The 12,571-nt window shown below is 43.9% G+C and overlaps 1 protein-coding gene across 1 annotated transcript in view; it reads left to right on the top strand.

Annotated features, from left to right (window-relative positions):
- Nucleotides 1–12,571, top strand: part of ELAPOR2 (endosome-lysosome associated apoptosis and autophagy regulator family member 2) — a 183,991-nt gene that overhangs the window by 47,979 nt on the left and 123,441 nt on the right. The gene's annotated exons all lie outside the window — the stretch shown is intronic.

The raw sequence follows: 12,571 nt of genomic DNA, 5'->3' as shown, positions 1-12,571 counted from the left end.
TTGATGTTATCATTTGTTGAGCAGGAATTTTTAATTTCAATAAAGTCTAATTTACTTTTTATTCCTTCTTTTTTAATTGTTGCATACTGTATCTTGCCAAAGAAATCTTACCTACCAGGATATTCTCCTGTTTTCTTCTAAAAGTTTTATAGTTTTTAACTTTAACATTTAGGTTTATGATCCATCTTGAATTAATTTTTTTATAGAGCTTTAACCATATGGGTTGAGTTTTGTGTCTTTCTCCATATGAGTATTTTGTTGTCCAGCACCATCTGTTGAAAAGACTATTTTTTCCCCCATTTAATTACTTTGGCACTGTTTGGGCAATCAGTTGCCTGTGTAAATGTGAGTTCCCGGAATAATTTTATGTACAAACATGGCTTTGATTTTCATTGAGCTGTTACTTTATATTTTAAGCAGCATTCATAAAAACTTTTACTCAGCTTTCACCTATAGGGATAGTGTGTTGTGGTTTGACCACTCTCTTCATCAAATGCCAGGATAAGTTGGTGTGTGTTTCGCCCTGGGGTGACCTCTATCACTAGGATCTAACACCTGTACCATTTGTTTCTCTCAATATTGTCCTTTTGCAAATGTAAAAGGATTCCTGGGTAGTTTCTTTCTCACCTTGTTTAGGAAATAAAGACTTTAATAATGTAATAAATCAGTCTTTCATTTTTATTGAAGTATTATATGCCATGAGGCTTATAGTAAACAAATTTTTAAAAAGTAGAAGCAATTGGCATGCATTTCACCCCCCCCCGCCCCCTTTGTTTTTGTTCCTTTATTCAGTATATATGTCTTGAGCTCCTGTTGTAAGCTGCCTCACTGTGGGCCTGTGGGATGAATGGCAACTGGCTTTTTGTGATCACATTTCATAAACCTTTGGAAACATTGTAGAGCACAGACAGGGCTGAAATTTGCCTTAATGGGTACCTGCACTCAGCCCATAAAATACGCACACACATGCAATCACATTCCCTCCGCTATTTGGAAGAATTAGGAAGCTGCCTTAGAGATCTCATTACTAGTAGCTCCGGGCTATCGCGGAGAGGAATCATAGCTCTCTCTCTGGCTTACTGTGTAGGATTCATTTTCCCAAAGTTAGCAATTTTCTTTTGTAGTCTTAGTATTTATTCTTTGGAGGAAAATACTTGAAATTATCTCATTTTTTTCTGTTTCAGACCTTTCGTGCATGGCAGTTTTAGGGCTTCCTCTCCCATTAGTATACCCCATGGCTTTCATGGTGAAAATGCGCTATCCGTAATTAGGCCTGCAGCTGATGATGGGCCTCCAGTAGCCATCAGCGCATGACCTTGACAGTGTGTGTTAGGATAAAATGTGTTGGGTGACTGTTGTTATCTCTAATCCACTGCAGCTGAGCAAGAATAATAGCAAATGACAGGGCAGGCAGGCTCAAGGCTCCCAGGAAGAGTTGCTTTCTGCAGCATCTTGTGTACATAGGCCCGTCAAAGATGCTTAGAGTTTGTGGTGAGAGCCCTTGGCTGACAAGGCAGCGGCATTATGTTTGCAATGTGGACACATATTGAATTTGTACTAGCTTCTTTTGTAAGGCAAAGTGCAAGTACATAATGAAATAAGTAACGTGTGTAGAAGCATTGATTTTTATTTCATCCTGGGGCACAGAGGCCAGGTCTGTTCTCAGATCTGATGTTTCAGTGGGGGCTGATCTTTAGCCCGGAGCTATTCTGCATTCATTTTGGAAACAAGCACATTCTTCTTTTGTTGTCCCCACCCATCCAGGAGAGAGGGGCATCTGTTGTCATATCCATTATTTATCTGTGAGAAACAGTTTTACTTAATTATCTTCTCTGCTGCTGGACGCCTGGTTTGGCTCTCTCCCTTTGGAAAGGATAATCGGACTCAATGGTGTTAATACATTTCAATTAGTGAGCTCCTGGCCCAGGCAGAGCCTCACACTTAGTTCTTAAGATGGCTTTGTAGATAAGAACCTCTGTAGCAACATGAGAAGCTGGGAGGTGCCTGCTTCCTTAGAGCCACGTTCAACTCTCACAGCTGCTGAGCGAAGTGCACGTGTTCTCAGCACCACTATTCCTGTCTGACCCTGCCAAAGAGGCAGAGGCCGCTTTCTGGGTTATTTCATGTGGTTCCTTTGTGTTTTACCTTTCCCAGATTCAGAGAAAAACCAGCTTGTTACTCCAGCATAGCACGGCTTGCCTTCGGAGAGAATGCTTTATTGAATGCTTTATTCTCAGAGCTCCAGCTCCTTCATTTAAAAAAAAATTGAAGTATAGTTATTTACAATGTTGTGTTAGTTTCAGGTGTACAGCAAAGTGATTAGTTACATACACACACACACACATATATATATCTTCTTTTTCAGATTCTTTTCCATTATAGGTTATTACAAGATATTGAGTATAATTTCCTGTGCTATACAGTAGGTCCTTGTTGTTTATCTATTTTATATAAAGTAGTCTGTATCTGTTAATCCCAAATTCCTAATTTATCCCTCCCCCCTACTTTCCCCTTTGGTTATCATGTTTGTTTTCTGTGTCTGTGAGTCTGTTTCTGTTTTGTAAGTAAGTTCATTTGTTTCAGATTTTAGGTTCCACATATAAGTGATATCATATGATATTCGTCTTTCTCTGACTTCATTTAGTATGATAATCTTTTTTTTTTTTTTTTGCAGTACGCGGGCCTCTCACTGTTGGGGCCTCTCCCGTTGCGGAGCACAGGCTCCCGATGCGCAGGCTCAGCGACCATGGCTCACGGGTCCAGCCGCTCCGCGGCATGTGGGATCCTCCCGGACCAGGGCACGGACCCATGTCCCCTGCATTGGCAGGCGGACTCTCAACCACTGCGCCACCAGGGAAGCCCTAGTATGATAATCTTTAGGTCCATCCATATTGCTACGAATGGCATTATTTCATTCTTTTTTATGGCTGAATAGTATTCCATTGTATATATGTACCATATCTTCTTTTTCCATTCATCTGTTGATGGGCACTTAGGTTGCTTCCATGTCTTGGCTATTGTAAATAGAGCTTCTGTGAACACTGGGGTGCCTATATCTTTTCGAATTAGAGTTTTCCTCTTTTCTGGATATATGCTCAGGAGTCCAGCTCCTTCATTTGAAAACAAGGCATTTGAATCACCAAGAGCTTTCAGGCACTTTTGAGCTCTCAGTCTCAGTGAATGTTGAGGTTCTGGAGATTTGTAAGCCATAACGTCAGAAATCCAGGACCCAAGGTACCAGTACCCAGGTACCAGGGCTGGAACCATGCATGTGTGCCCTTGGGAAAAGGGTGGGTTCAGCTGGTCCCTGCAGCGTTAGTCTGTCTTTGCCTTTGTGAAAATGTAAGGCTGTACCTTCCAGCACCTCACTTCTTCCTTACCCTTCTGTGAAAATAATCAGGGTGGTGTTTCTGTGTTGGCATATTCACATGTGTTTTTAAAACTTCATAGTTTTCAAAATGCCTTCATCAATCTATGTCATACTGTGCAATTTGCAGGGCAGATGGTATTATTCTCTTTTGAAGAGTATAAGCCCAGCCTCGGGGAGGTCAGGTGACTGCCCCACCTTTGTCACCCTGTTGGTACATGGTAAGGCTGGAGGTGAGCACCTAAGTTTCTAACCCCTGTTATTAAGGGTGTCACAGGGTGATCTGTAATAACACTAAGAGATGCCCTTCCCGGTTCCCCTTTGTTCTGGAGTCAGCTCACAGTTGAGAGTGTAAGGAGATGCATCCCTTATATTTTAGATCAGAGAAAGGACTGTGTTACCAGTCCCACAAAGCAGGGCCTGCTAAGAGAGGGCAGACCTGTAGAACTTTTGTAATTCTCTCTTCACTCGCCTATGTAGGAATAGAAAGCCTTTGGAGAGAATGAGGTTGTGATGTAGTAATCTCGTCTTTCCCTCCTCTTGGGAGGGTCATTCATCATGTTTTCCTCTCCAAAACCAAGCCCCAAAGCCAGAGAGAACATCTAGTCCAGTGTGTAGCACTGGAGGTTTTGAAGGAGGGTGGTTCATGTCTCATCTGGAGTTCTTCCTGGTTGGCAGCTCAGAAAAGTGTCCCATGCTGTCGTGGCATGAAGAGCTGGAGGATGGGGCACTTAGGTGTGGAGAGGGTGGAGGCATCTAGCCCCACACGCCAGAGCTTTACCGCATCCCCCCAGACTGGAGGTTAGGGGGGCTGTGATTTCCTCAGGACCTCCATGTTAAGGACGGCGCAGTTAGATGAGTGGGAGGCATTGTTGGGCTTCTCTGGTAGATGGACCCCAGCTAAGTGAGGATACACACGCTTGATGAGGGAGTGTTGTTCTTTTCACTGCTGGCGTCTAGAGGAGATGCACAAATTCCCCTCGCAGCATCTTGTGTGCTTTTGTGGAGAGAACAATGCCTGGTGGCCTGCTTTGCCTACACCAAGAATACTTGAGTGGTAGAAAGCTTCAGTATTTAGCGCTCATATGGGGGAGACGCTATGCTAATGGCAACAGTTACTTGTCACGGGCATAGGATGGAGAAGTAGCAGTGACCAACATCATGGGGACCACTGCTGCACAAGCTGACCCTACCCCCTTGCTTTCTCCTTGCCATCCTCAATGGAGCCGGCATGTGGGGCAGGGAGGGGGGAGCAGACCCTTCCCTCCCCATCAAAGCAGGAAGTAGTACCTGTGCACAGGTGCAGTCTGTGTTAGAAGGGACGGGCACCTTGGCTTTGCACTGGATTGGACTGAGTTTTAGACTAGAAGTGACTAGAAACATTGGATTGGACTGAGATGTTCCTAATTGGAACGTTAGTTTGACCTTTGCCCAACTCATAGGACCCTTGACTTTGGGACTAGTAACATTTCATGAAAAAAACACGGCACTGTGTTGAGACTCTTCAGCCAAATCTGCCAGAATAGATCCGCACTGACCTGTAGCTCTGGTGGATCACAGTTTACTCCATCAAGTTCAGATGTGCATGGAAAATAAAGCGGCTTCGTTTCTCAAACCGGAGTCTCCTCAGTCTGTCCAATGACACATCTCCCCCTTCTGGGACTTCAGCTTCACCGGGGAGGCGTGAGACACACCTGTCTCACCATTTTCCTGCACAGCCTCCTTTTCTCCTCACACTAACCTGGGAGCCTGATGTGGTGGGCTTCCTTCTTCCAGTTGAAACAAGGTTTCCTTTTTGTCATTTCTTGGCACTGTGGTTTCCAGGGAGCCTCATGTATGGAGAAAAACAATACACAAGGCACTATTATCCCTGGTACACATTGTCTCATTTAACCCTCCCCCAGTGCTGAGCGACACTGTTTCTGATAATAAAGAATCTTTTCTGGATGAAGCTCAGCGAAGTCAAGGTCACCCATCTAGTAAGAGACAGAACTGAGATGTGAACTCCTCAGTCTGTGGTGCTGACCCCATTCTCCTCCCCAGCACATGCTTCTGTTCTAGGTCAGCTGTTCTAGTGAACTTGGCCAGATATTCAGCAGTGCGGCTACATTTTTTTGTTGTTGTTGTTGTTGCGGTACGCGGGCCTCTCACTGTCGTGGCCTCTCCCGTTGTGGAGCACAGGCTCCGGACGCGCAGGCTCAGCGGCCATGGCTCACGGGCCCAGCCGCTCCGCGGCATGTGGGATCTTCCCGGACCGGGGCACGAACCTGTGTCCCCTGCATCGGCAGGCGGACTCTCAACCACTACGCCACCAGGGAAGCCCAGTGCAGCTACTTTTTGACATGGGTCGGTGGATGATGCCTTGTTCTCTTGTTGAAAATGTTGAAATGATAATGCTTTTCCTGGGTTTTCACTTAGCCAAGCTGAAGCTTGGCTTCAGCTAATGTAAAGCCGACTTTACATAATGTAAAGCTAATGTAAAGTAATGTGAAGCCGACGACGGGTGGGGTTCATTCCCTCTGGTCTGTTCTGTACAGTATGTAGAATGTGGTTGGCACTTGCTTAGGTTTATTTCAGAGGCAGAGGAATGACGACAGTAGATAGCTGGCTCAGGTGCCCCAGCAAGTCAGGGACACTGCAGGGCTGAGTCAGACGCTGAGTCTGGGCCAGCGTGTGAATCCACGCTGCTCTGTTTTTGTAGCCTCCTTCAGGCATCTCTGACATGAATTGAATTTACAGGACACCTTGTTGACTGGGACAGGGGTTCAGGAGCTTTCTCTCTCTGGCTTGGAAAACCAAGCTTCAGACAATTGTGTGCAGACAACGAGGGGCTTTTCCTAAATAGTCACCTCTGAAGTCTGCAGTCACTCAGGATGTGCCACTTAAAAAAAATAATAACTTATTTATTTATTTTTTTGTTTTTTGGCTGCGTTGGGTCTTCGTTGCTGCGCGCGGGCTTTCTCTAGTTGCAGCAGGCAGTGCGTGGGCTTCTCACTGTGGTGGCTTCTCTTGTTGTGGAGCACGGGCTCTAGGCGCGTGGGCTTCAGTAGCTGTGGTGCGTGGGCTCAGTAGTTGTGGCTCACGGGCTCTAGAGCGCAGGCTAAGGAGTTGTGGTGCACAGGCTTAGTTGCTCCGCGGCATGTGGGATCTTCCCGTACCAGGGATCGAACCTGTGTCCCCTGCATCGGCAGGCGGATTCTTAACCACTGCACCACCAGGGAAGTCCCCAAGATGTGCTGCTTTGACCTCACAACTTCCTTTACAAATGCCTCCCTTTTGGAGTGGGAGGGATAAATTAAGAGTTTGGGATTCACATTCACACTACTGTATATAAAATATTGATAGATAATCAACAAGGACCTACGGTATAGTACAGGGAACTATACTCAATATTCTGTAATAACCTATATGGGAAAAGAATCAGAAAAAGAATGGATACATGTATATGTATAACTGAATCATTTTGCTGTACGCCTGACACTAACACAACACTGTAAATCAACTATACTCCAGTATAAAATAAAAATTAAAAAAATAAACCACAGAAATGCCTCCCTTTCTGTCCCTTTTTTTTATTTTAAAAAGGGAGCCCAGCCTTTGTTGACGAGTAGTCACCAGGACAATTTCACAAGGGGTGACGTGACGGCTTGCAGGGATGGGCATCCCATGGAGCTTTTGATAGTTCACACGGCATTTTTGCCTTGCATATGGACAGTAATGTGTTCTCTGCAAGGGTAATCTGGCTCTTGTGGATGTGTTTTTCAGTCAAATTCAGGAAGTTCCTTATAGCACTGTTTTTATTCTTGCATCATCTTTGCTAGGTATTGACCTTTAGACATGAAATCGGTCTGTTCTGAAAACAAATGCAGTGTGAAGGAGCATCAGTCATATCATGGGTGTGGATCTTCCTTATGAAAATGCAAAGAGTTTATCCTCAGTGTTTTAGGTCATGAAATTATTCTCAACCACAGGCGTTCACATCGGGGAACAGAATCTGTTCTATGTAACCTAGATTCAGCCTCTTAAAACAGGCAAAACATGGTGCTAAAATTGTATGAATGTTGTTTTCATAGACAGGGCTTGTTATGGCTCCATCTTCCCTGGGGAGGCTCCAGGCTTTAGTAGGTGTTGTTGGTAAAGCTGGCTCTGCTGTTTCCAGAAGCAGTCGCAGAATTCTGATTAACAGAGCAGAGAGGTGATCCAGCACACATGACTGTGGGAACTGACCTAATCTGTTACTTCAAGCTCTGGTTTCAAATCATCTGTATTCTTTACTTTGCATTTTATATACTCCCCTGATTTTTTTTTTTTTTTTTTTTTTTTTTTTGCGGTACGCGGGCCTCTCACTGCTGTGGCCTCTCCCGTTGAGGAGCACAGGCTCCGGATGTGCAGGCTCAGCAGCCATGGCCCACGGGCCCAGCCGCTCCGCGGCATATGGGATCCTCCCAGACCGGGGCACGAACCCGTATCCCCTGCATCGGCAGGCGGACTCTCAACCACTGCGCCACCAGGGAGGCCCCCTCCCCTGATTTTTTATCATTGAATAATCAAGCCGGTAATTGATAGAATATATCATTTACTAAAATTAGTTAAGAGTTACCCTAGAGAGTTTACTGATGAGGGTATCCATTTTTCATTTTTCATGTCTCACTTCTAGGTCTTTTGCTAGGGAGGTTTCTTTATTCCTGTAGCAGAGCAAAGCGCATGACATTGTGATGAAAACAAACTCTGTTTCCAAAAAATGCTAGAATATCAAAGTACTGAATACTCTGCATAAATCAAGTAGGATTACATGCTTGATATTCTTAAGTGGCCACACTGGGGAATGCCAAGGAAAGGCTCTTGGTACCAAAGTAGGGGCTTTGTCAGCTGTTTTTTTTTTTCTTGGCTGATATAGGCTGGGTAATTTATTAGGTGTCTCTTTTTTTCTCTGTTCCACAGCTGTCAAAATGGATAATACCAGAATTAGGAAGAGAGGGAATGGAAATAGGAGTACTAGTTTGGTATTTTTATTTTTTATTAACCTCACTAAAATGCAAATATATTTAAGAAAAAAATGTTTTTTAAACCATGAACGCTCCAGATCTCTCCATTAACCACCACTATCTATTAACTGTCACTTTCCTACACCTGTAGCTTGATGTTCCTGTTGGTTATGAGGCATTATAGTTGCCTTAGGTTCTTTGAAAAAACAATCAAGAAGCTATGGAATACTAAAAAATATTTGGTAAGATAGGTTGTTATAAAACATATATATAACATAAATATTATATATATGGTTGTTATATATACATATTTTACATTTGGCTTATGAAAAATTGGTGATCCAATGAATCAGAATTGTCCTATACTGTAAATGTAGTTTCAATTAACCTGAATAGAACTCCTAGAAAGTAGACTAGATAGATGAGTGGCTGTCAGTGGTGGGTGTGTGAATTTGGCCCCAGGGGGTCATTTGGCCATTTCTGAGATTTTTGATTGTCATGACTTGATGAGGGGAGGCTTTGCTACTGGCATTTGGTGGGTAGAGGTGAGGGATGCTGCTGAAACCCTGAAGTTCACTGGACAGATCCCCACAACAAAGAATTATCTGTCCCCAGATATCTGAAGTGCCACTGTTGGGAAACCCTGGACTTGATCCAGAGGTAGGAAGCCCTGGATTTGTGTTCTTGTTCCACCACCAAGAACCATCAAACATTAGGCAAAACTGCTTGACTTCTGTGCACCTCAGTTTCTTCTTTGTAGAAATACAGATAATGCTTCATCATCCACCAATTTTTGGGACTCGCAGTACAGGTCATTGTGAGTTAATGGATGTTAACAATACTTTATTTATTTGTTTATGGCTGCAGTGGGTCTTCGTTGCTGCGTGCAGCCTTTCTCTAGTTGTGGTGAGCGGGGGCTACTCTTCGTTGTGGTGCGTGGGCTTCTCATTGTGGTGGCTTCTCTTGTTGCAGAGCACGGGCTCTAGAGCGCAGGCTCAGTAGTTGTGGCGCACGGGCTTAGTTGCTCCGCGACGTGTGGGATCTTCCCGGACCAGGGCTTGAACCCATGTCCCCTGCGTTGGCAGGCAGATTCTTAACCACTGCACCACCAGGGAAGTCCCTACAATGCTTTATAAACTAAAGGAAAGATATGTACAAATTGTGTGATAATAGAATAAAACAAATTTGAGTGTTCTTATATTATCATCGTTTAACAGAATACCTTCTTGATGAATTCAGAATTTTTCATGCAATCCTCTCTTGAAGGTACAGTTTGCAATTACATTTCTTTTATATCCTCAAGGACAATGCCACGTGTATAAAGGAACAGTATATTTTTGTTAATTATGTGGATGTATATTTTAGACCTTCCATTAATGAAAATCTAGTTTTTCGTTTGTCCATTCTTGAGGAGTGCTGTTTAATTGTGTCAGCTCCTAGATAGTGGGTCTAGCTGCTCTCTGATTTGCTGGGAGATGTTAATCACATACCACGTGTTTCCTATATAAATCCATATTAAAGGCTTTTTCATAAACAAATGATTCAGTACCCAAACTATGTGATTAGGTTAGGGTTTCTAGAGCAAATCACTTTGTGTGATGCAACTGACTAGATGAACACGTGATTGAGAGCTACTTATGTGACCTGTTGGTCCACATGTGATCTAGAATGAACCCAGAGATAACCTTGGTCAAGTGCCCGTGGTCTGAAGAGACATTGATGATACTTCTTCAGTCAGATCAAGGATTGTGATCAGTTTTGGAGGGATCTGAATTTTTTTTTTTTTTTTTTTTGCGGCATGCGGGCCTCTCACTGCCGCGGCCTCTCCTGCTGTGGAGCACAGGCTCCGGACGTGCAGGCTCAGCGGCCATGGCTCACGGGCCCAGCTGCTCCGCGGCATGTGGGATCCCCCTGGACCGGGGCACGAACCCGTGTCCCCTGCATCAGCAGGCGGACCCCCAACCACTGTGCCACCAGGGAAGCCCAGGATCTGAGTTTTTTGACTTGACCTGAAAGCCCATCAGCTTCACAGACTAAGTGAGGATGTTGATGATTCCATGTCTTCTCATGTCGGTTGAACTAATTCTGCCTAAATTTTCTAAATGCGTGGAGATATAGGTGGATAAATAAGGTTGGAGTTTTTAATCTTGAACTTTCAAATCATTCCTGGAACCACTTAAGTCTAGCAGTTCCTTGTGGGAGACAGCGGAATAGTTAATTTAAGCATAAAGGATGAGCAGAAGGGGAGACCGGCAGCTTCTGATCTCTTCTTTCTTAGTTGAAATCAAATTCAGTGCTAATATGATACATCCCTGGAGTACTACAGTAGCTTCTCTTTGTGATGGTCATCGGCTCTTATTTAAATTTATATATGAATACCACCTACTCAGGGAAACAGTGTATTTAGGTTACTCTCTAGATTCTTTGATTTGACAACCCTTTTTTCTTTTTAAATAAAGAAATTAATTAATTTATTTTTGGCTGAGTTGGGTCTTCGTTGCTGCACGCGGGCTTTCTCTAGCTGTGGTGAGCAGGGGCTACGGTTCGTTGCGGTGCGCGGGCTTCTCATTGCGTTGGCTTCTCTTGTCGTGGAGCATGGGCTCTAGGCGCACGGGCTTCAGTAGTTGTGGCACGTGGGGTCAGTAGTTGTGGCTCGCGGGCTCTAGAGCGCAGGCTCAGTAGTTGTGGTGCACGGGCTTAGTTGCTCTGCAGCATGTGGGATCTTCTCGGACCAGGGCTCGAACCCATGTCCCCTATATTGGCAGGCGGATTCTTAACCACTGTGCCACCAGGGAAGCCCTGATGACACTTTTTGAAAAATGTATCCAGTATCCTCCCCTCCAGATTCTTTATTCTAAACAAACACCTATATAAAGAATGACGTATGCAGAAAAATCCAAGTTTTGTTTTTTCCCTTCTGTGTATTGATTTAATTATAGCATAACTCACTTCTTGGAAAAACTAGTAACAGGCTCAGAGAGAGAAATTTGTAAAGTATATAAATGTTTTTTAAAAGCCTTATAAAATTAAATGCTGAATATAGCTAAATTTGTGAGTTTGCTTGAATATGGTTAATATCATATTGAAAATTGTTTCAGGAGATAGTCAAAACTTCTCAGCTGGTCTCAGGGTCTTGTCTGTTCTATATTCAGATTATACCTAGGAGAAAGTAGATTAGTGTGATGGTAAACTTGATTGGGTCATGGAGTGCCCAGACTTTTGGTCAAACATTATTCTGGATGTGTCTATGAGGCTACTTATGGAAGAAATTAACATTTGGATAAGTAGACAGTAAAGTAGATTTCTCTCCTTAATTTGGGTGGCCTGTATCCAATCAGTTGAAAGTCTGCATAGAAAGAAAAGGCTGACCCTCCTGTGAGTAAGAGGGAACTCCTCGTAGGCCAGAGTTCTTGTTCTGGGACTTGAGCAGATTGCCATGATATGGGAAATGAGTTTTCTTCCTGTCTTTGCACTCCAGCTGAATCATCAGCTCTTTCTGGTTCTTGAGCCTACTGGTCTTCTGACTGGAACTGAACCACAACCTCTTCTGGGTCTCCAGCTTGCTAACAGCAGATCTTGAGATTTGTTGGCCTCCATAATTGTGCAAGCCAATTCCTTATTATATCGTTGTCTGTCTATCTAGCTCTCTAGCTATCTATGCTGTTGCTTCTATTTCTCTGGGGAACCCTGACCAATCCAGTTAGTGTTTGCCAGGAAGAAGAAGAGGGATGAATAGGGAGTGACTTGTAAGGGCTTAGTTGCTCTGCAGCATGTGGGATCTTCCCGGACCAGGGCTCGAACCCGTGTCCCCTTGTAAGGGGTACGTGGTTTCTTTTTGTGGAGAGTGTGATGAAAATGTTCTGTAATTCAGTGGTGGTGGTTGTATGACCTTGTGAGTTTACTGAAAACTACCTAATTGTACACTTTAAATTGGTGAATGTTGTGGTATATGAATTCTATGTCAATTTTAAAGAAGTCAGAATATATCTGGAATTTACTAACTAATTTACTAACCTACTTTCCTCTCTTGCCTGAAGAACTGCACTAGCCTCCCGACTGGTGGCCCTCCTTTCATACCTCCACTTCCATCCTTTGGGCGGCAGCCAGCACGCTCTTTAAGAAATGAAAATGATTTCAAATGATCCTCCTACTTCAAACTCTATAATGACTTCCCATCGCACTGAGGACAAAATACAAAGTCCACTCGATTGTCTGCAAG

The sequence above is a fragment of the Mesoplodon densirostris genome, chromosome 9 (genome assembly GCF_025265405.1).
Source record: "Mesoplodon densirostris isolate mMesDen1 chromosome 9, mMesDen1 primary haplotype, whole genome shotgun sequence".
NCBI lineage: Eukaryota > Metazoa > Chordata > Mammalia > Artiodactyla > Ziphiidae > Mesoplodon > Mesoplodon densirostris.
Note: the sequence above shows the minus strand (reverse complement) of the source record. Positions and strands in the feature narration are given on the sequence as shown.